Source organism: Phaenicophaeus curvirostris, chromosome 3 (assembly GCF_032191515.1).
Source record: "Phaenicophaeus curvirostris isolate KB17595 chromosome 3, BPBGC_Pcur_1.0, whole genome shotgun sequence".
Taxonomy (NCBI): Eukaryota; Metazoa; Chordata; class Aves; order Cuculiformes; family Cuculidae; genus Phaenicophaeus; species Phaenicophaeus curvirostris.
The window spans coordinates 55,955,038-55,978,666 of record NC_091394.1 but is presented as its reverse complement, the minus strand read 5'-3'; the positions used below and the strand labels follow the sequence as shown (position 1 = coordinate 55,978,666).

At 39.4% G+C, this 23,629-nt stretch overlaps 1 long non-coding RNA gene across 1 annotated transcript; it reads right to left on the bottom strand.

Annotated features, from left to right (window-relative positions):
* Positions 1–841: 841 nt before the first annotated feature.
* On the bottom strand, positions 842–15,144 carry LOC138718596 (uncharacterized). The gene is made up of 3 exons (XR_011337113.1): positions 14,027–15,144; positions 1,121–1,211; positions 842–1,004 (listed from the first exon to the last, which is right to left on the bottom strand). It is a non-coding gene; the product is annotated as an uncharacterized lncRNA (long non-coding RNA).
* Positions 15,145–23,629: the final 8,485 nt, after the last annotated feature.

The window sequence follows — 23,629 nt, the reverse complement described above, 5'->3', positions numbered from 1 at the left end:
TCTTCAAAGGCATGACCTGGGAACACAGAAGCTTGGTATAGCAAATATCTCACAGAGAAGTGCCTACATCTCACTAAATCCTGTGGATTCCCAGTATAAGAACTGAACATCAGAGTACAAAGTCATAGACATCTGCTAAGTTGCCAATAAGAAGCAATTAAAATTAAATGTTGCACTGCAGTTAGCTTAGATTTTGCACATGTCCCTAAATTCCTTCGAATGTGACCTGCCTTCTCACGTGGGCTGGTGGATCATCCACAGCTGACAATGAATAAAGAGTTAGAAGAATGAAGACGGATGCTATTAATTAACTCCAGCAAATATTGTATGAATAACAATCAAATACTTAAAGTAATAATGTTATGCTTCAAAGACTAATGAGAATCTCCTATCTCTATAAAAGCCATATCATATTTAGCATTGGCTTATTAATTGTTTACATTTTAAAATGTTATGAAAAGATATTTTGGAAGACAGTTCACCAAGAATTATAGCAAACTATTCACTATTCATCTGTAGTACATGAAACCAGACCATGTTGCTATGTCCCGGGGAAACTAAAAAAAGAATCCTGTGACTCGTGATGGACATGTTACTGGTGTTTGTGAAACAACTTGGCATCTCACCCCAGATCCCAACTAGTTCTGACTGGACAAGGCCTATACTCAAAAACGGTGAGGATTTTTAGATAGCCTGAACTTACTGGCAAAAGTTACTTTTTTTGAAAAATGGTTTTCAGCTTCTTGGTAGTTTTAGAAATCACTCCATTCCTTTTCTCTGTCTCCACTTTTCCCACTATTGGCAGAAAATGAAGTAGCTGTTAGTGATACTTCTAATTTCCCAGCGATCTTTCCTGGCAGATTACAGAATCGTCACTGTAGGTTCTGGTTTGGTGGTCACAGTACAGAGTCATGACTGGGGGCTGCTTCCAAATATTGCGAACTAAATGCTTTGTCTGTCCACAGAATATGTCAGTATGTCACACTGGCCGGACAACATGGGTTCTGGGAAGAAAGAGAAGAGAAGGAGTGGTCTTAAGGACTGTTGAAATGTCAGACTTCATAGAAGGACATGGTAGTTAATAAATATTTACAAGCAGTAAATATCAAATACAAATTACCTTCCAGATGAGTCTTCTGTAAAAGGAGAAACTCAGAAGTTCAGCACTTTTTAGCTTTGAGCAGAAATTTCAACTCCATATATGACTACAGCTGAAAGATGAAGGATGTTTGATTACTATTCTTATAGTCATAAAATATAATATGAACAAGGGGCATAGATCTTTTTAAATTACACATATGTAAACGATGAATAACAGGAACATCCAAAATCATTAGAAGCTATATATATTTTAATACACTTTCAAATACATAAAATTAAATACATGTAATTAAAATTGGAAAAATATTTTAGGAAACATCTCTGCTACGATGCTGGTTAATTTTTATCTGAAAGTAAAACTTTTATCGAAAAAGATGTTTCCATTGTTTGTCAGCTTTTAAAAACAGGAATACTCATATCTTCTCTCAGGTTAAGTATTTTTTTTCTAGTTTGGGGAGAAAAAAAATAGTATTCTTCCTTTCTACCAAGCTTACTTAAATTCACAATGCACTGAAGGGAACTGAGTTATTTCAAAAATCATGATCATATGCTCCTACTATATGTATGTCAGGCATTCTGGTGGTGAAAATTCTTCTATGTACAGGGTATTCTGCGATTGTCACAGACAGTGATTTGTTTCCCAGTGAACTTTGCTTTTGCTGCTGTCAGAATTAAAAATTCAAATCTATATAGACATTTCAAAAAGAAATGTCAGTTGTCAAGAACACTTTGCTGCAGTATGATCAGCAGTACGATGCAACGTATGTACTTCATCACATGCATTATTTGTTTCGGCCTGTAGCATTAAGAAGGAGGTAGAGCCAGAACTCTGTAAGCCTAAGCATTTTGTTCTTCCTAAAACACTGACCTATTTAGAGTTCTGTGAGTCCTTCCTTTTAGTAAAACTATTTTGTTGATGCATTATGTTGATGCTGGAGAGAAGACAATTTTCTTTGATGAGCTTTTGCCTTTTCCTACATTGTTACAGTTTGCATGTCAGATTGCTGTGCTAACAATGTTGAGGTTGCAATTCTGAGTTTCTGTGGTAAGTTTATAGTCTTTCTAACAACTTTCTCCCTGCTTTTTGTTATGTACTGGTGGAAAGAATGCACAATATTAATTTATTATATAGGCTAAGTTCAAGTGATTTTTGAAAATATAATTCCTCACAGATTTTCTGAAAACTGCAGACATTATATTAAATCTGAGCTCCTGTATATTTAAAACTTATTCTATTCATCTTTGTTAAATGTCTTTCCATCTTGATTATATTTCCCTATTAAAAACAAAAAGTAAAAAATTACAAGACATCTCTTGAATACAAACTGAAATTATGGATCTTCTCATTTCACTTTTAGACAATGTACTCAAGAGGGAGAATGCTGTACATACAATACTTGCTTCTGCATTTTGACAGGGTTAGAAGAAGAAGTGTCACAGTTCTTAAAGAAAATAAATGCCTGCTTGCATCTTAGGCCACTAATGAAGAGGAAGGATCTGTTCTATGGCATTCACAAAAACCAAAAAATGTTAGAATCATATGCATGATTTTGGTCCTGCACTTTACACAGGAAATAGCTTTTAGGTCTTCTAGTCCAGATAATCTTCTCTAACACACATGGAATCACAGAGTGGTACAGGTTGGAAAGGACCTCTGGAGATCTTCTAGTCTAACCCCTGTGATAAAGCAGGTTTCTCCAGAGAAGGAGATTACACAACCTCTCTGGGCAACTTGTTCCAGTGTTCCATCATCATCACAGTAAAGAAGTTTTTCCTTACGTTAAAGTAGAACTTCCTTTGTTCCATTTTGTACCCATTGCCCTTTGTCCTGTCACTGAGCACCTTTGAGAGAGTTTGGATTGAGAGATTTTGGCTCCATCCTCTTGACATCTACCCCTTAGATATTTATAAGCATTGAGAAGGTCCCCTCTCAGTCTTTGTTCCTAAAACATTACTTTGTTCCTAAAACATTACTTTGTTCCTAAAAATAAAGCAAGTTGTTTTCAAAAAAAAGATCTTAGAATCTGGCATAGGATTTTTTTTTTTTAGAGGTCTATAAGTAAAACTGCAACATTTATTACCTACACAGATGAACAATGTAGCTCAGTATCTACACAATCCCTCATTTTGAAATGAAGAAGTAATAATTCGAAGTGCCATGTAAAGTCAACCATACATTTGTATTGCTCTTTCACTTACAGATTATGACCAAGTCAATCTATCTAAGAACAGGACTGCCTTCGCTCTTGAAACAGAGCCACTCTGGTGTATGTTAATATTCACTATATTGGAGGTGGTGGTCCTTTAGCCTTATTCTCATGTTCTTTAGAATCATAGAATCATAGAATAACCAGGTTGGAAGAGACCCACTGGATCATCGAGTCCAACCATTCCTATCAAACACTAAACGATGCCCCTTAGCACCTCGTCCACCCGTGCCTTAAACGCCTCCAGGGAAGGTGAATCAACCACGTCCCTGGGGAGCCTGTTCCAGTGCCCAATGACCCTTTCTGTGAAAATTTTTTTCCTAATGTCCAGCCTAAACCTCCCCTGGCAGAGCTTGAGGCCATTCCCTCTTGTCCTGTCCCCCGTCACTTGGGAGAAGAGGCCAGCACCCTCCTCTCTACAACCTCCTTTCAGGTAGTTATAGAGAGCAATGAGGTCTCCCCTCAGCCTCCTCTTCTCCAGGCTAAACAACCCCAGCTCTCTCAGCCGTTCCTCATAAGGCTTGTTCTCCAGCCCTTTCACCAGCTTTGTTGCTCTTCTCTGGACTCACTCCAGAGCCTCAACATCCTTCTTGTGGTGAGGGGCCCAGAACTGAACACAGTATTCAAGCAGCGGTCTCACCAGTGCCGAGTACAGAGGGAGAATAACCTCCCTGGACCTGCCGGCCACACCAGTTCTGATACAAGCCAAGATGCCATTGGCCTTCTTGGCCACCTGGGCACACTGCTGGCTCATGTTCAGTCGGCTGTCAACCAACACCCCCAGGTCCCTCTCCTCCAGGCAGCTTTCTAGACAGACTTCTCCTAGTCTGTAGCACTGCATAGGGTTGTTGTGCCCCAAGTGCAGGACCCGACATTTGGCCTTGTTAAACCTCATGCCGTTGGACTCAGCCCAGCGGTCCAGCCTGTTCAGATCCCTTTGCAGAGCCTCCCTACCTCCAGCAGATCGACACCTCCACCCAGATTAGTGTCATCCGCAAACTTGCTAAGGGTGCACTCGATGCCTTCATCCAGGTCATTGACAAAGACATTGAACAGGGCTGGACCCAGCACTGAGCCCTGGGGAACCTCACTTGTCACTGGCCTCCAGCTGGATTTCACACCATTCACCACCACTCTCTGGGCCCAGCCATCCAACCAGTTTTCCACCCAGGAGAGTGTGCGCCTGTCCAGTCCAGAGGCTGACAGTTTCTCAAGCAGAATGCTGTGAGAAACTGTGTCAAAGGCTTTACTGAAGTCCAGGAAGACCACATCCACAGCCTTTCCCTCATCCAGTAGTCGAGTGACTTTGTCGTAGAAGGCGATCAGGTTAGTTTGGCAAGACCTGCCTTTTGTGAACCCATGTTGACTGGGCCTGATCACCCGGTTCTCTTGCATGTGCTTCATGATAACACTCAAGATCACCTGCTCCATGACTTTCCCTGGCACTGAGGTCAGACTGACAGGCCTGTAGTTCCCTGGGTCCTCCCTGCGACCCTTCTTGTAGATGGGCACAACATCAGCCAGCCTCCAGTCCAGTGGAACTTCCCCAGTCTTCCAGGACTGTTGGAAGATGATGGAAAGGGGTTTGGCCAGCACATCCGCCAGCTCCTTCAATACCCTAGGGTGAATCCCGTCTGGCCCCATAGACTTGTGACTGTCTATTTGGGCTAGCAAGGCTCTGACCACCTCCTCTTGGATCACGGGAGCCTCATTTTGCTCCTCTAGCTCCTGGGTTTGTACACAGATGGAACGACCCTCCTTACAACTAAAGACTGAGGCAAAGAAGGTATTAAGTACCTCAGCCTTTTCCTCATCCCCTGTTACTGTTGTTCCTTCTGTATCCAATAGGGTCTGTATGGTCTCCCTGGCAGGCGTGTCTAACATGCTGCCAGGAGCCACCATACTCTGACCTTGTGCAGCTGGGAAGAAAACAGGACAGTATTTCACTCAGGTATCCAAAGATGAGCCTTCCAGGAGGTGTTGCTGAAGTAAGTGCAGCAAGCTCTCCTAGCACGTACGCAGTTCCTATTAACAAAATGTGCTTTACCAACAGTGCTTCTCCTGGTTGCCCAAGCACAAGAGCAAGTTTCAAGCTAATATTACTACAACTAGACTTTAGCTTTTGTCATTACAGAAGTGCTGCAAGAAAAAAAAATTAACCCCAGTCCTACACTCTTGGTAAAAGTTCCTGCCACAGGCATGATCTGAGTCTCAGGACTGTGCAGTTTACACATCTTACTGCTCCCAGGATTGTGCCTAAAGTATAGCCCAGACATTAATGTTTAAATGAAAGGATTTTCAGGTGACTTGTGAAAGGAGTCAGGGGTAGGAAAATGTACACATAGTGATAGAAGAAGAGCTGGAAACAGTCCTTCTCACAGTGGGACTACAGCAAATATGCTAGAGTTAATCCATTTACTTTCATTTTACTTTTTCCTTGCCTGTTTTTAGTGAGGATGAATAATGTTCATGTCTTGCAACACCTCAATAATAGTTCAGCAGGATTGCTATGACCTTTCCTGCTTGGATCAGGACTGATTAGCTGCAGGTTTCAATACATAAAACTCAGCTGACAAGCCAGGCTTGCAGAGTCTGTACTGTTGCACTTTCTGTTGAGAAATGTAAAATGATTATTTCTGTTGCTCTTTCAGAGGGAAACTAAGAAGCTGATGGAAATGAAGAACTGATGTGAAATACTTCTGTTTCAGTTTTTGCAAATAGCTACACATGCATGGACTATGCTGAGCTAACAGTGTTGCATTTTGGTTTTAGCTATTTGTGAACCTCCCATCTGCTTATGCCAAAGATGAACTTTTCCAGGTGATCTAAAATGTAGACTCCTTAACTGATGTGAACGTCAGCCTTCCTCTTTTAAATTCCAAGCTGTAAAAAGAAAGTTGCATTGTCAACCAGCCAGCAAATGGTGCTGCACTGGCCTTTCTAGAAAAAACAAACAATGGGTAATAAATGACTTTATGGTAGGATTGAATTTAAAACAAAAAATTCTTATCAGTGCAATACGTTTCCCGGTCCAGTAAAACTCTTTTGGTTTAATCTATTCCAGCCAGGTTACATTTTCCATTTTCTTAATTAAAACAAGTCCTTCTAAATTTATACATGCATGTATGCATACAAATGTGAGTACGTACCTCATGACGTTCAACAAGACCAAGCACAAGGTCCTATACTTGGGTCTGCACAATCTGTCATTTCAATACAGGCTGGAGGATGATGTGATTGAGATCTGCCCTGAAGAGAAGGACTTAGGAGTGCTCATTGACGAGCAGCTTGACATGAGCTGTCAGTGTGCACTCACAGACCAGAAGGCCAACTGTATCCTGGGCTGCATCAAAAGAAGCATGGCCAGCAGGTCAAGGGATGTCATTCTGCCCCTCTACTCCACTCTTGTGAGACTTCACCTAGAGTATTATGTCCTGTTCTGGAATCCCCAGAATAAGAAGGATATGGAGCTGTTGGGATGACTCCAGAGGAGGGCCATGAAAGTGATCAGAGGGCTGGAGCACCTCTGTTATGAGGACATGCTGAGGGAGTTGGGGTTGTTCCATCTGGAGAAGAGAAGTCTCTGAGGAGACCTTACAGCAGCATTCTAGGACATGAAGAAAGCTGGGAGGAACTTTTTACAAGGGCATGTAGTGATAGAATGAAGGGGAATGGCTTTAAAATGGAGGGGTAGGAGATTTATATTAGACATTAGGAAGAAATTCTTCATGATGAGGGTGGTGTGGCACTGGGACATGTTGCCCAGGGAACTTGTGGATGCTCCCTCCTTAGAAGTGTTCAAGGACAGGTTAGATGGGGCCTTGAGCAGCCTGGTTTAGTGGGAGGTGTCCCTGCCCATAGCAGGAATTTGGAACTAAATGATCTTTCAAGGTCCCTTCCAACCCAAACCATTCTATGATTCTATGATTCTATGTATATACAAATGTGTGCATGGAAACATTTACTGCACTTTGGTAAAGACAGAGTAAAATGACACTCTAAATGATACTTTATTTTTCTGGTCAGTACTATTAATATGTGGCACATTCCCATCCTCCTTTCTATTCCAAAATCTCAATTTGCATTAAAAAAACTACAGTGAGTCTCTTGTTACTCAGAAAAATACAGAGATTTGACAGTAGTCAAGTGGAACCAGTATACTTGTAGCCACCTTTAAATGACAAAACAACCTATTGCAAAGGCAGAAAAGTCTCAAGGAGATATGCAGCTTAAGGCAGTATATTGGCTCCTCTTCACTCAGAAAGGCTTCAATGGGGGCAGTCTTCAAGGAGATGATAAATGTCAATAAAGGGACCAGTTTTCTGGCTGACCAAAGCATGGGAGGAAAGTGTGGGAAAACACCATAATGAAGATCTTCACTATTTGTTTATTGATTTATTTTACTTTGGTGTTGTAAGCAGCAGAAGTCAAAGCAAAAAGATAACAAAATAAACTGCTTAGTGAGTAAAAGTAGAATTCAGAATTTCTACTTCATCATAGGGGCCTTTCAAATCTAACAGGTACACCTGAAATCTGTGAATACAGGATCCTAATGGATTATATTTATAAAAATAAAGAAAAATTCCACTGAGAGTGGCATCTCCTAGGAATATTTCTGAGGTTCTCAATACTTGAAAAATATTATCGTTTCTACCCTCGTTGTCCATTCAATTCCTGCCTTTGAGCCACATAAAATGCATGTCACAACAAACCAGTTCATGGACTATCTTCCAGAGCCAAGTAGCCAGTGTACTGCAGGCTGCCTAACAGACCTAAAAGGAATCAATTTACTCAGACAACGTTTTCCTTCAGTTTTCAAGATCTGTAAAGGAGACTTAAGAACATAGTTCCCACACTAGTCAAGAAATCTTCTTTATGCTTATGAAAGACCTGGAATTTGGGTTCTTTACACAAACTTTTCACTGAATCTTTATTGGCAGCACTCGAGTATAGTATTCCTGTGTTATTTTACCATGCCCCCAAGTTATCCTTATTCTCTAGCAGAAATTATTCTGGGACAGAAATTGAGGTATGGAATTTGGATTTCTCCTGTACATTCAGCATTCTCATCAGAGTGAAATAAGGAGTCAGGTATCTTCCTGTGCACATGAATATATCACTTACTTGTCCAGGAAATGTGCTGCATTCAGGAAACACTGGTCTTACCAGGTGTGAGCAATACAGCTGTGCAGAGTACTCCCAGCATCTCATCAGACCTCTTGCATAAATGCAAATTCCTGATCTGCACCTAAATGAGAGGTCATATACATCTCCAAAGTTTCACATTTTCTATGCATTCAGAAACCTTCTGGAATATCAAGGAGAATATCACAATCCTGATCCTACTCTGATGGTCTGAAAAGGGTTATCTGTGCCAGGCAGTGCAGTGGAGAATTTCACCTTTTAAGAGAGATGAGAGTGAGATATAAGACTCTGCCTCAGTACACAAATGCCACAAATCAAACCCCCCTTCACCCAAGCCTCAGCTCAGGAGCTACAGATTATAACTTCTCATCCTGCCTAATCAGTGTTCAGATCCCAAGCACAGAGCTGGTTTTATGTCACAGTTTTCAAAGCACCTGGCTCTAGGGAACAGAAACAGTATTCTCTTTTTTGGCTCCCTACTAAGTAATGCTTGAAGAATATGTCAGACCAATGCTGGAAAAGTCAAGGAGCAGGGGCTAACAGGAAAGTTGGTTCTCGTGGCTCTACTCACAGGACAGAGTGAATTCATACCCCAGTATATCCCTCAGTCCTCATCTTTTGGTGCACAACTGGTTACATTCTCATCGCATGTCAAAGTAAACCAGTGGTGAGCAACCTTGCTTTCCCATGTAGAAAACCTCAGGAACACAGGCGAGGTACATTTCAGTAGGTCTTCTACCCTCCTGTAGGGGACAAGCAACACTGCAATGAGTGAATTTTCTCCAGAGTCTAGTCGGAGCAATTCTGTCTCAAATGTTAACATCATATATACATTCCATAGGCTAAGGATCAATGTCAAGATAGTCCTTTCCAAAGGCAGCCTGGAAATGCTGCAGTTTGCAACACATCACGTGTGTCAGAGGAAGGAAAAGACTGCAGGAGATCTGCATGTGTCTTTTTGGCTTGCCCTTCAGGCTGCTCTGTTCCACAGGTAGATGTCATGCTGCAAAGCTTACACGGAAAGTTCACAGGACAACAGAGCTGAATAGAATCACAGCTAGTGGCTCAGCAGGAAAAGTTTTCCATTCCTGTACTGCTAGTTTAAAAAGGGACAGAGTTTCAGAAGTTTTCAGAAAATAAACCACCCCTAGACGCTGCCCTGTTTAAAATCTGACCTTGTGCATGCTGACGAGTATTAAGTTTGGGAAGTGCCACCAAGGACTCTGTGCTGTATATTCAGGTTTGAACTCCTATCTGGTAGCATACAGGCTTAAATCTGGCTCCCTGAACTGGGTCTGGACTGCTGTGCTATGAGTCATAGTCCATCCTGCTCTTTTCTTATTACACCTGGATACCTTGTGGACTGGTGGTTAGACCACTTTGAGGTGGAAAACTGGTTCAAATCCAACCAGGTGGGGTGATGCCTAAACCAGAAAGCTCCTGGAGCTAACCAGACATGTATGCTCACAGCAGTGCATGACTCAGTGCAAGAGGATGGGTATTTTTCTAAAGTCCTACTAATGTTGCCTTATATCTTCTTACCTTTTATTGCAGGCAGCTCCAAAGATATATATTAAATGCATTAAACATATTAGATTATAATATACATTAAACCAATGAGAATGATCAAACACTAGCATGGCAATAGATTGCTCAAAGAGGCTGTGGAATCTGCATTCTTGGAGATATTCAAAAACCAACTGGGCATAAACCCAGGCAACCTATTCCAGCTGACCATGTTTGAGCAAGGGGTTTGAACAAGACAATCTCCCAATATGCTTTCTAACAAAAATTATTCTTTAGTTTTTTTCAAAAGGGAAAAAAGGAAAGAATTTCTTTTAATATTTTTTTGTATTTTCATGTGAGCAAAAAGCCCTAAGGAAAAAAGGAAATTATTTTGGATCAGATTGATGAAAACTAATTATTATTTTAACCATGGAACTACAAATTCAGTTGTGGTCTTAATTACAGTTACTGAACCCTCCTAAATTCTGGCCTTGTTTTCATTCTGTTGAGGTATAGCAGCATTGATGGATGTGTGCGGCACCAGTGTGACTGGGATGTGAAATCATGTGTTTTCCCCTCACGTGAGGAGGCATTTCAGGAATGATTAATCACATATTTTCTCCTTTGGCAGCTATTCAGAGTGGTTTTCATTTGCAAGGCATGATTTCTTTTTCTTTTTATTGTCATCGTGATGAAGTCCCTAATACCTGATATTTACTGTGGGAAATTGGTGCAGATTTGTCTGAGATGTGTAAAAAATCGAATAATTCCATGTGTTATCAAACAGACTTCAGGAAATCTCATAAATAAAAGTCTTCAACTGAGATTTATTGAAGTTTCTTAAAGTCCTGAATGGTTTTCCCTTGAAGCATTAAGTTTGGTAGATCTTTATCAATCTATACCTGTACATACATGAAGATCCCTATGAAAGGACACATGTTTACAACAAATTGAGACTCTCCAAATCTGAGACTGTTTCTGCATATTCATGAATACAGCTATGGACTGCTATATCTTTCCTGTTTTGCCCTAATAAATTGTACAATATATCATTCAAAAAAGAAATGGTGTTCAGATGCTTCTGAAACATACTTTCATTGTTCCCTGAAGTGTTCTTGGTGTATTTAATTACGCAGATGCAATTTTAGTTTGATTATGCAAATGATAAATTCTTAGAGAATCTTTCATAAGAAGTATCTTTGAGAAGAGTAGAAATTCCACAAACTACTGCACATTGTTCTTTCTATTGATCATTTCCATGTTTCACAACACTACATCCTCCAGATCCTGGAAAAAAATGAGAATGTTAGGTAAAATTACTAAATAAGCTTTGGGAATAGACAGCAAGCTAGATGTTGAAATACAGGCTTTTATCATTAGAAATATGTTCTCAAGTTTTATTTATTTAGGACTATGATTTATTTATGACAAAAACCTTTACAAGTGATGAATGATGTTTCTTATGGTGATTTTGATGAATTAGGCATATTCACCATTTGTTTTCTCTTTTAATTTGGGACACAGTCTACTTAAACCTGTTGTAGTGGATCAGCATGTATGTTTCCAAAAGGCAAGGGATCCTCTTTCCTTCATTTATTGATTTACAAATTTTCCACATACATAATTTGTTGCATCAGGTTTTTTCTCTCACAGAAAGAGCTTCTTCAGTCAAGATGGAAATTGCTTGCCATTTGCCATCAAAATGAATTTAAATATTTACAATTAATTATACTTAATTTTTCCCAGGGCATTCAAAGCACCACAAGCTCTGTGCTGTCATTGTTAATCATTTCTAAAACATGAGATGCCAGCCAGACATATTTAATTAAACAGTGTACTAAGTTAGACCAATAAAATTATATTGTTCTTATCAATATCACTTATTCCACTAGTGTGCAGAACAAAAAGTACATATTTTTACTTCATATTTTATTGATGGCTGTGGGAAGAGAAACTATGTTTCCTCACAGTTTTCCCTCTTGGAGCTGTTTCCTCAGACCTATTTGATCTTTGTCTATCATCTTTCCTAGTATGAACTTCAAGACTGGCAAATACGGTGCTACACAACCTGGAAGATGGACTAATGTTTTAGATGCTGCTTAGTGCAGGACTACCTCTGAGTAGTTTATAGTTATTACTTCTGTTTATGTCATGCAGGGTTTAACTGTCCACTGTTTATGCAGGAGAACAAAATTTGTAGTTTAAGCAGTCAAACCTTACTGACAAAGATTGGTTCTCATCTTTCTCCCAAGCTCTGTTCCACATTCTGAACTTCCAAATAAAAAGATTTCCAGGCTCTTAAAAAGATTGTTAGTAAGCTCTTAAAAATATTTCCTTTTTTTTAATAAATGAAGATTTGCATGCCCTTTATTCATTAGACGGGTAACTACGAGTGTACATTCACAGTGGCCACAGCTTAGAAAAGCTGGTTAAGCAACTATGTGTGTAACTTTCTGCAAATATTCAAAACAATGCAATGTTAAATATACCTGATTTAAAACAGGCTGAGAGCTGGGCTTTGCTCCTCTTTTGATGCCCAGACACAGGGCTAGGTATAGCCATAATATAAACAGTCAGTGCTAACTATATTGAAGACTTTCCAGTGAGAGACTTTTCCAGTGTTCCTGTCACATAAAGTGGTGATAGAGGTATAAGGAGAATGAGGAAAACTTTCCTCTTTGGATTCCTCCTTTCCCCGGGATTTGACTTCCAAAAAAGCAATGTTCTAGCATTTTTCAGATCAAAATGCCTTTTGATCTGAAAAAGTCAGTTGCAGGATTTGTCATATTCAAAAAAGGAAAAATGACTCCTAATAATAAAATTATTTTCAAAATCCTGATAAGTATTTTTTTCTATTATTCCAATTGATTCCATTGTGTTTTGCAAATAGAAATGGCCTGACATTTGTATTAAACTTAAGAGGTCATTGGATCCAGTTCTGCAGAGCAAGACATCAGATTTTAGAGTCCCACTGATCATTTCTGCCCCTGAAGAACAGGCTCTGGATGAATTAGCACCACTGTTAATCATAATAATACATCTATGTCTTGGTTCTGAGATTCTTGAGATGTTTTCCAGAAACTACAAACTGGCATGATACTAGCCAAAAAAACATTAAAGCATACATCTTAACTCTCCAGTGAATCCTTCAGAGACTGAATAGCTCTCACAGCATAATATTTCTGACAGGAAATATACACTTGAGATGTTTTAAGCTTGAAATGTCACATATACAATGGAGCTTAAGCTTGAGAATAGCTTCCCCTGTTTCCAAGATCAGAGCGCTAGTATGATAATTAAGAGGATAAAATGCCACTTCCTTGCTTCCCATAACTCTCTCCAAATGAAATGTGAGTCACTTCATGAATTTCATCTATGGCAAAGCCTAATGGAACAATTTCAGCCTGTACTGGACAACCCTCCTGCCTAATTCCCTCACACACAAACTCACACACGTTATTTCTGCTAGCCTGGATTTCATATCCGACTCTGCCCAATCACTTGTGGCAGGCTCTAGTGGTAAAGCAAATGCTTTGCTGCTGGTTTTCCCCTTAGAATTACAAATCACTGAAGAAGTAGCTTAAAACATTTCCACTGGAGAAAAAAGTGATGAAATTGTTAAAGGTTCAGCAGCCTTGAAACACTAGTAGGCAATTGGCATGAGGATTATTCCCAGACATGATCTTTCCTTTGGAACCTGTAGTAAAAGTTTGCAATATTTGTTCGCTTCATGCCTCCTCAGCATAGCATGTCTCTCTGGCTGATTTTCTTCCCGTCTTTATCTGAAGCTGGCATTTTTTCCACTCTCAATAATTAAGCTGTCTCGATGTTAGAGACATGCCTATTTTATCACATGTATGTCTCGTACACAGTTGAAAAAGGAGATTTCCAAGGGAGAAGGCGGCTGGCGTCTCTGCTGTTGAAACGGTTTCAATCTGGCCTGAATACTTTGCCTGCAGTGCTGCAACCCACAAGGGGGTCTTAACCTCTGAAACCTGCTGACTCAAGAGTAATTGGCCAGCATGATGCCACTGTGACCATCAAGTGGAACAAATAAAATTACCCACCATTTCAGTGCTGTGATTGTCCTCTCCACTGCGTGATTCCATGAATCCCCCGGAGGACTGACCTGCTTATAATAAACAAATTGTTTTCTGGGCTCCTTTTCCATTGCCTGTAGGGGAGTAACAAGAAGACAGAACCAAGCTGTGTTAACTATATTTAGTGGTTTGGTTTTTTTCCTTAAATTGCATCAGATGGTGCAGATGACTAGATACAGTACTCTCTTTTAAAATTATATCCTCAAGAGGCAAACAATCAGAACAGCATCTCTACAGGGGAACTCAGGTTTACACAGCAGTAGAAAGTTATAAATTTAAAGAATTCTAGAGGATTACACATACCCAAGTTAGATGACTTAATTCCTTTTCCTGTGCAAGACAGCTTAAAAGCAGTGATTCTCTTACTTTATACACAATTTTGTAATTTGTTTGCACAAAAGCAAGTTGTTTACACTACAGGACATGGCTATATAAAGGCCGTTGCCAAAACTTACTATCTCCTATAACAATGTAAAACCAGAATATATCCCATGATGGCAGTGGATTTACTCAGATACACACCAGTGTAAATTTAGCTTTCCACTCCTGTCTACAAGAAGCTCACCAAAGATCAGAGGGGCAGATTTAGGGGGAGAGGGAGGGGAAGGAGTTAGCTCTTGTTCTCTTGGTTTTCTTCCTTTATGACCAGATAACAGCACCCCCCAATATCTGGATTCATGCAGAGAAGATAATATGGCCTGACAAACACATCACCAGGACAAGTAGTGTGAAACTTTAATTTAGTGTTTTCAGTAACTGCCTGAGCTGATAATGGTTCTAATGTGCCCACAACTGACTGAAGAAGTGCAGGTTTAGTCTCAGTCCCATAAAGTTTTGTACTAAGACTGTGTGAAATTGCAGTTGTTTTGAGTATTCTGCCACCATTTGAACAAGAGCAAAACTTGGAGGACGCAGATATATACAAATAGGGTTTTTTATAAAGCGGGTAAAGGAGCCCAATGACTTTTGCAGAATCATATCACAATAAAGAATAAATTGATGAGACTGAGAAGTACAGTGTGTTACCTTGCTGTGACTAACAATAACCATCTTAAACAACTGTTGAGGTACTTCTGAAAACACAGTTTGCTGCTTGTTGCCAGCTATTTCACTTAGACCTAATTCACCTAAATCACAATGCTTAAATGTGGGCAAACTATTAAGCACGTTTTTTAAAACAAGTTCTTGAAAAGCCAGGGAAAAATAATGCTTTCTTTTCCTTGTAATTTTTTTCATTTGCTGTCAGTAATTACTTTATATCACTGCTAGATCCACTTCATTTAGCTTGTTAAGGCATTTTGACAGATATTTTACACACATTTTCAGTTTTCCTCCTCAATTTTGAGATCAACGCAAAAAGAGTACTTAAAGAAAAAATAAGAGTGCTTATCTGGTTCTTTCTATCCAGAGTAATCTCTCAGCCTGAACAAATCATTTAATCTGGAACAGTTTTTGTAAATTAGGAGTCTGACCCCTGTTTCAAATTTACCATGCAACTTTCTGTTAATTTTATTTTCCAGCAGATAACAGGGAGATCAAACCTACAATACTTCAATCATACACATCTTCTCTTTATCTATGTATAGTTTCTCTATCCCTAGCTCACCTTTAACTCCTGCAAACCTTTGTATATGAAGTAAGAGATAGAATAAGAACAGAGAAATTTGTATTTGGGACCCTAACACTACCAAGACAGGAAAGACATAACTGTTGTTCTCTTTACCAATCTGATTCTCTCACTTATATTTTGCTACATTACTTCTCCTGACTGTTCTAGATCTTCCTCTCAAGAGGTTTATAGTTACAGCTATAAAGCAAATTTCTCTACATCTCTGCTGTGAGTGAGTGACAAGCATTGACCGGTGGAAGTCCTTCTCTTATACATGAAGTATCCTTCTCAGTCAGCCTGTATAACAGATAGATAAATCATGGGATACAAGAATTCCTTTTTATAAATAAACCCACAGAAAATTGCTCTTCTTCATTGTGAGGCATTTGATTCACAGTGGAGGGCTCTTTGAGGTGCGAGATACTTCATCTCATGGAAAGGATTTGAAACCTCAGGGCTAGTATCCACCTGAGTATCACAACCAAAACTGTTTAGTGCCCAGGCATCTGTAACTTAACATATTATGGTGTAATGTATCAGCCTAAGCCCTTCTATGAGAAAAAATTTCCAAGTATTTCCATAGCCAATAGGCAGATCATGCATTTGCCATAACATACACCCAGTAAGTAGATCATGCACTATGCACAAAGGTCTTTTGTCATTCACAGAGTTTCTTTAGCTCTTTGGTCTAGAGGGTTTGGAGAGCTGTCATTGTCACAGAGGGCACACATGCTTCTGATAGCATAGCATACAGTTCCATATATAAATATGCACTAACAACTCTTCCCCAGCCAGCAGTAGGTGAAATTGGAAGCTGATCATGAAACCAGAGCACAGAAGATCCATTTCCTTCGCTTGGAGGGCTTTTGTGGTGGCGTTGTTTGGGGACTGGTACCTAGTAAATTATCCTTCAATAGGGTACATTTTTCCTATAGTTTTCTCTTGAAGTTAGTTTGATCTTCTGATGAGCTTTGATGATCCGAAGACTATTTGGCTAGTCTTAAGCAAACTGCCCAGCAAGGAGATGCTTGAGTAGCAACACCAGAAGAACACTGGCTCCTGCCACAATGAGCTCCTCTAGCAGACTGTTGGGAGCAGTCAGCTTGGACAGAGGCAGATTTATTGAAATCTGGGAGAGAAGACATTTGCACAGCTGGTTTTAATGTCTCAGGAACTATGGAAGGCTGTAGGCTTTACTAGGAAGAGAGAAAACAGATCACTAACAAGAGAAATAATCTCTGGCAGATGACTCTGCTTCTCTGAGAAACATAATCCCCAAATACTCTGGCAAGAAGTTAGATCATTATACCATAATGACAAGCGCTAGTTGCAGGTCTCAGTTTTTCAAAGAAATTAAGTTTAAAAATAGACTTCCTAAACCTTAAGGCTTGGAACCTTCTGCAGACATTAAAAGTTGTCTGCAGCTTCTAGCTTTACTTCTACATTTTCCCATCTGCAAACAACTGCTGCAAATGACTGCATAAGGCAGACTTGGACTTTATAGTTCTCAGTGAAGCAGTATGTCACCTCTGTTTAAACAACTGTGATCTTATTAAAGAAAGAAATTCTGTCAGTAGTAATCTCAAGTTCCTTCAGTTATCATAAATTAAAACCCCCCACTTCTGTCTTGCAAGACAATTTTTTGTTTTACTTTAAAGTGCATATACGTGCCTATTTGTACATGGTTTTTAAAGTCTTTGTTGAGTTTTTCTGTGAAATCCTAATGGTAGCTGACCACAGAAATTCTCTAAACATTAATAAGTAGTTACAGCGGCATAAACTCACAGAAGCCTTGACTAACTCTCACCGATAAACACATCCTTAATGTGAATATTGGCTTAAGTCATACGAAGTGCAGTTTTGTACCTGTAGCAGTCACATGGCCTTTCGAAGCTCAGAGAATCTTTTTGTGGCCTCACTACAGGGATCTTTGTGAGTCTGGAAAATGTAAATTTAAACTTGCTGAGGCTATGTATCCCTTTCTGTGAGATGATGACAGTATTTGTACTCCACTCAACTTTTCTAAAGAGGAACTTGCAACCTCCAGTCTTGAGGATGGGAAGAATTTAGTGCAGTTCCAGGCAGAGGACATTAGGAGACCCTGGTCAATATCATATGGCAGGGACAGGCTTGTGGTGATATTTCACATTGTAAAATGCAACAAAGCATTTTCCATTTTTCATCATTTTCTGTATCTCATACTGACATTCTCTGGGCTTTGTTGAGGTCAGTGGTGTTTGCTATATTTTTGTAAGACAGCCAAAGCAGTAGTCATAGCACATACATTCATTCTGCCTTATTTGACTAGTCCAGATTCTTAGATAGTATGTTTTTTTAAAAACACAGTCAAGTCTCCTCTGTTGAAAATGGCAGAGGTTTATACTTTCTTTGTGGGTACTGTGATGCAGATTCTAAGGGAGAGAAGCTGTCAAGTGATAGGGGTTTCTATCAGAAATTACAGATTCTATTACAGATTCAGTGGTCATAAAACTTAAAGTGGTTTCAGAAACTACAGCCAAACAAAAGACCTCTCTGTATTTTGATTTACTCTAAATAGTTCTTATAATTCTATAGCAAACTTAAGACCAACAGAAAGGGTCTAAAAGTCATGGTGATTAATGTGACAAGAGAATGAGGAGGTCAACTAAAGACATTGCCATTGTCCATAATCCTTGTCACAGCAGGTGATTTGTGGTGTTAAATCCACTACAGAGGGAAGTAAAATATAAACATTGAATATTCCCTGCCAGAACAACCTGGAAGAAAAAGACAGTGGAATCTGAAAACAAATCCGCACGTGGATTTGATGCTATGTGAGGATCACAAGTCATGCAAGAACCTGGAAGCTGCTATTAGCACCCCCATTGACCTGTTTCTAGCTGTGGCCAGTCTTTAAATGTTTCAAAGGAATGCAAATAAATAAACAACCTAGAGGCCAAGGCATACATCAGGGGAGAAAAGGAAGTGGGATTCCTTCCTGGACAATATAAATATGGTATAAAACAAATTATCAACAAACAGAATTACATATACCCTTGGGAATACCAATAAATCAACTACTTAAAAGTTTTCACTTTTAGGCCCTGAATTGCAGTCTTTTCTATTCACCACTTGTTTGGAAGGTCATTCCAGGATATTGCCCCCAAAGCACTTAGAAACTCCTGAAACCCAGTCTCCAAGCTATGGTTGTGGCACTGGGCAGCAATGCAGCTTATGGCTAGAATAAAGTCTGTAGATAATTCATACCATTTGTCCAGCATGTTGAAACTAGAAGACATATATAAGTTAAAAGCTAGCAGTCTTCCCCATGTCCTTTGGCTCCGTTACGCCATTCATCCTCAGAACCGCTCTGAGTGCATGGTAAAGGTGCTGCCAGGAGAATGTATAAACATTGATTGAAGTGGTTATGGCCTTTTGGACCTGGATGAATTTCAACTTCTATCTTGGATAGGTTCAGAAAATAGTCCAGACATTACTCAGTTCAGCTTCATTGCACCCTAGGGAGACTGCTTTACATATTCCACTCTGGGCAATTGTGAAGCCACACAAGGTGATATGCACAAGTGTTATGTAATTGTTATGAAGGTCAGTGTTATGTCCATCTCATATCTATGCCATTTTTCTCACAGGACCATCAGTCCTCGTGTATTTGGGGTTTTTGTTTACATTTTTTTGGGTGGGGGCTCCACCCTGTGATTTATGTTTAACTTGTAAATGCTTTAATTTGGCACCAGTGATAATGTAACAGAGTTTCTGTTATGACAGCAGTTTGGTGATAGCTGTGATTGCAAATCTGGAATAATGGAAGTGCTATCAACTTTGAAATTACCATTGCAGAAACTATAGTACAATAGAAAGGATGTTAGAGGGACAATCTTATCATGCTTTAATGACAAGGAGACTCTTGAAGTCTTTCTGAATGACTAAAGAACTGTAAAATGTTTAACAAAAATAATTATGTTGCTTAGACATTGCCAAATACGAAATGGAAAACAAATATTCTCTCTCTATATGCAGGGTGAAATAAAGTCTTCCCTGTGTAATTTTTTTAACAAAACCAGGACAAAACACATTTTGACTGGAGGCTATATTTTGTGTTGTTGGACTCCAGGTCTAGCAGAAGCCATGTGGTATCTCAGAAAATGTTCTGTAGACGGTATAAACAAAGATTAAACATTAATTAAACACACTTCTCGTCAGCCAATCAGTGACAGTGCTTTTCCTTAAAACTACTGAGGAACAGGCAGCTACTACGTAGTAGTCCCTAATAATGGAATGCAAATCTTGTTGGATGTATAAAGAGGTGGGCCCAGCCAGTAAGATCTTGAAATAGAATTTTAGATATGAAATAAAGAGACATTATGAGAGAGAGGGAGGTGTTAAGAAGTCTGACCAGTTACTCATCTGTAGCACCTGCACATCTTGCTAATTTAGCTGTGATGGTTTGCATGTCTGGGATTGTTCAGAATGTTTAATTCATCAGTATGAAGTGAAGTCCCATATTTTCAATCAGCTGTACTAGAGGCCTCTCAAAATACAAACCCACTGATGGCCTTTTACCTGGTGTATGAGGCCAAACAAAGATGAAGATATTAATGCCTTGCTGTGGGTTGTTTTAGCTACTCTAAAACTTGCTTTACAGAGTATAAAGTGGCTTCAGTAACTGAAATGAGTCTTCTCTAGATTTTAATCCATTCATTCTGTTGCACTTGTTACAAGATCATCTATCCCTATCCTCTATAAGAAACACTGTCTGATCTCTTTCACATTCTCCAGTCTTAAAGTAATAAACCAAAATAAAGCCTGATACTGCAATGTCATGAGAGTTTTCTGGCCATGGAAGTGGCATCCACCTCCTTTGTTTTAGAGCTGGGTACCAGGGAATAGCAGCACCACAGATGGACACACTGTCAAGTTAAGATAATCCACGAGTTTAGTCAAAGAATAGGAAAAAAGGCCATTTATGTTATTTTCACAAGAATTATTTGGAAAATTATTTCCCATGAGTTTGAAACCTTCAATGCCTTATTTTCAAACGCTGGTGTTCCTTACTGTGAAGAATACCTTTCAATTTACTAATAGTAATATTCTTAGTTGATTACTTCCCATTTAATTTTTTTCGTATAGTTGTTTGACTGTGGTGGAAATCTCAGGGCAGATGTGCATTTGAGATTAATTCACTCTGTTTTGTTGCTTTAGAGGACACAGTGGTAGCATATTACCTTGCTACAATAAAAAACAGATATGGGAAAGTCATCTAATCCCGCTTGCTAACAACACAGACTTACCCTCTGCAGCATGTTCCCTAGTGCTTTGTCCAGTCTATTTTTAAATGGCTTAAGTGATGAGAATTTCTGCAGAGGAGAGTTCACAGGCAAGACTCTTTCCTCTAGCAAAGCTTTGGGTAGATAAAGAATAATAATAATAATAATAATAATAATTTTTAAGCTTTCTCTCTGTCACCCACCAAAGTCCTTAGGGTGCTAAGCAGACATCATAAAAGAATTTCTTGTCGCAAACAAGCTCAGCAATATTTTGAAGAGATCAGTAAACAAAAATCAACACTAAAACGAAAGACAGAGGACAAGAGGCCTAGCAGATGTTCTGCTCAGAAACAAAAGGTCTCACAGTAAAGACTGTTGCAGCAAACCCTCTAATCAGAACCCATTACTGTTCAAGTTCTAAGGCCAAATTCATAGAGGTTTAATTCTCGCTGCTTAGCAGGAGATTCAAGGCTCTTCAAGCCTTCTCTGTATCTCAAATACCCAAATCCACACTGAGGGAAATTTAAAAAGACCACATTTCTGAGCAAGGCCACTGAGGTAACAAAAAAAAAAAGAGATGCTATTTTGTTTTCCTCATTGGTATTAAACCCATAGTCAGTGTTACAATTTTAATTATTTTGAAAATCTTCTGTTGATATCTGCTCAATCCTGATTTACCAGTAGCTGTAGTTATTTGCCTGGCAATATTAAATGTGAGGAATGGGACCAAAATCTTCACTATCATCAAAATCAAACAAATATCATTAGGAAAAAACATTAATCAAAAGCTAAGTCAAGTGCTTGTCTTTTCCATGCATGTTTATCAATGCTAAAATCCTACTGGTTGCTACTTGCAGAGGGAAGGCTATTGCCACTTCTGGGGGTGGAGGGGAAGTGTTATATTTCTTTTTGACAGAACCATTAAGGAACTCTGTAATGTTTCAATCTGTGGTCAGTGCTCTGTTTTGCTTGGCTCACTAAACCCTCAGTCTCAGCTGGCATTTCCTAAATTAACAGCACATTCACTCCCCACATTAAGACAGTCAGACAAATGGCTCAGCCTAAACTAAGCAGTTTGACACTCATGTGCTTCAGCAAAGCTGAACAGCATCTCATGACGCTTACATGATTGGATGATATCATAATCATATGATAAAAAGCCATTAGGCTAGCACCAAAATCTAAAACATAGGTCATTGTGTTAGATGTAAAAAAGCATACCCATTTAATAGAACAGAAGAAACAAAAAAGAGTTCTGACACCAGGGAACATCTGGCTAATATTTACATCTCCTGTTTAATTTGGATGCTTCAGTTTAGTTTTCAAGATGGCAGTGTATAGAAACAAATTAAGCCAATCACTCTATCCGCAGTTTAGAAAACCAAGATTTGTTTATAGTTTCTCATATTAATACCTCATCCACTTGGCCAAAATGCCTCGTGAAAAATATACCTCAAACACACAATTCCCATTTAGTAACAAAGCCATAATTCAGCATAATTCTTTGTTGATGGGATGAAAATGGGAGTCATGTAAACTCGGAGTACTGAGATGGAGAGATAAAGTTGGGCTATAGGAAACAAAGTTTCCGTGCTGTAGGGTTAAACCAAAGCCCATTAAGAAAGTCAACAGAATTAGCATTTTGGGCCCCATCCTACTTTCCTTTAAATCAATGGGATTTTGTCACTGACACCAGTCAGAGCACACTCACAAACATGTTCAGTGCTAAAAAAAACATGAGCTGGGTGCAGCCTTCCTAGACGAGCTCTCTGCCTGGGAACCTGCAAGTTTAATTCTGTGATTAAGTTGATATAACGCTTATTTCCAAGAGCACCTAAAACCATGAAGCAACTCAGCGATGCATACATAGAACTTTCTAAGAGAAACTCAGAGAACTCTCTAAGAGAAAAGGTGGCCAAGTGACAATATTCTTACGTCACAGGTAATTAGGTGAGTTCCAGAACATTCAGGTTAATAAAATGAGATACTTATTTCAAAACAGTAGAAAGAATACAAATCCCAAAGCCAAAACTTAGTTACAAACTCAGAGGGACAAGTAGGAATGTCGTTTCACCAGGCTTCCCTCTGTATACAAGCGATCTTCCTTTGAGTATACAAGAGATCTGCCAGACCAAAAATCTATTTAATATTACTGAGTATTAATGGTGGGTATAAATAACAATATTACTGCGAGTGATTTACAGTATCCAAACCCCAGATCTAGCTGAACAATTCTAGTGATTTGGGCTTTTTCTAGTCTGCTGTTTCTAGAGGCAGAATAAAAGCCCAAGCAAACTTGTTGAACATTTCTCATGTCTGTTTAGACTGCCATGACAAAAACACAATGTAGACACTCCAAAATTAGCACTAAATTAGCCAGCTCTATTCTAGCAAACAGTTCACACAGGGCTGCAAGGAGCTTAGGGCTAGAAGCAAACCCAGCTGTTACTTACAGCAACATAAACCTGATGTCAGGTTTGTATGGCCCAGCAAGGGCCACAACCACAAGAAAAACTGGAGGGAGCAATGTGTGTTTGCAGCATATCTTTGTGTCCACTACTGCCTGGCTTGCTGGAGGCTGTGACAAAGTCAGAGCAGCAGTTGCAGAGGCAACATCGGGAAAAGCAATGACAGCAGCAAGCTGGTGCAGCAAAGGCAGCAGCAGATGGTAGTGTACGTGTTGGAGGAAATAAGGGG